Genomic DNA, 865 nt, shown 5'->3' with positions numbered 1-865 from the left:
TTTGGAAAGTAGCTCTACTTGTGCCGCCAAGGCTGCTGTAGGATCTGCCTCAGCCCGATATACAACGGGCCTTGGACCTCTAGCCCGTGGAATTTGCCACTAATAAGTGTTGGTGGCCATCTCTTCTATCAAATCCTGGGCTTGCTCAGGTGTTTTACTATTAATAGCTCCCCCTGCAGCTGCATCTACCATTTGTCTAGTGGTTGTATTCATGCCACTATAGAATGTCTGCACTTGCATCCAGAGAGGAAGACCATGGTGTGGGCAACACCTTAACAAGTCCTTGAAGCGCTCCCATGCTTCGTACATCGATTCTCCTTCACCCTGCACAAAAGAAGATATGTTATTTTGCATTTGAGCAGTCTTAGCAGGAGGAAAATACTTATTCAAAAACTTTTCAGCCCAAAGAAGTCCAGGGTAGTGATCATTTCGGTGGCAAGGACTGCAGCCCATCTTTTGCTCTATCCCTCAAGGAAAAGGAAAAGCCTCAACCGTATGGCATCATCAGTTGTTCCATTAATCTTAAAGGTATCACATATTTCCAAAAAGTTGGCGATATGCTCGTTCGGATCTTCGCTCGCCAATCCTCCAAATTGCACCGTATTCTGGATCATCTGGATTACATTCGGCTTTATTTCAAAATTATTGGCCGCCACGGGAGGCCTCACTATCCTGCCCTTGCTGAGAGGGCCTAGCAAACTCGTGACATGGTCCTTTCATCATTACCTCCATTTGCATTGTGGTTCTCCATCTCACTAGTTTCACGAACAGGAATCTCTACTTCAATCTCCTCCTCATCACCGACACGCCTCCTTAGCAATCTAAGAGAGCGCTCGGGTTCAGATAAAGGCTTTGTAAGATTAGG

At 46.1% G+C, this 865-nt stretch overlaps 1 non-coding gene across 1 annotated transcript; it reads left to right on the top strand.

Moving 5' to 3' along the window:
• The first annotated feature begins 250 nt into the window (after positions 1-250).
• Positions 251-356, top strand: LOC112536568. Its single transcript, XR_003080561.2, has one exon. It is a non-coding gene; the product is annotated as a small nucleolar RNA R71 (small nucleolar RNA).
• The last annotated feature ends 509 nt before the right edge of the window (positions 357-865 follow it).

This window comes from Ricinus communis, chromosome 2 (assembly GCF_019578655.1).
Source record: "Ricinus communis isolate WT05 ecotype wild-type chromosome 2, ASM1957865v1, whole genome shotgun sequence".
Lineage (NCBI taxonomy): Eukaryota > Viridiplantae > Streptophyta > Magnoliopsida > Malpighiales > Euphorbiaceae > Ricinus > Ricinus communis.
Note: the sequence above shows the minus strand (reverse complement) of the source record. Positions and strands in the feature narration are given on the sequence as shown.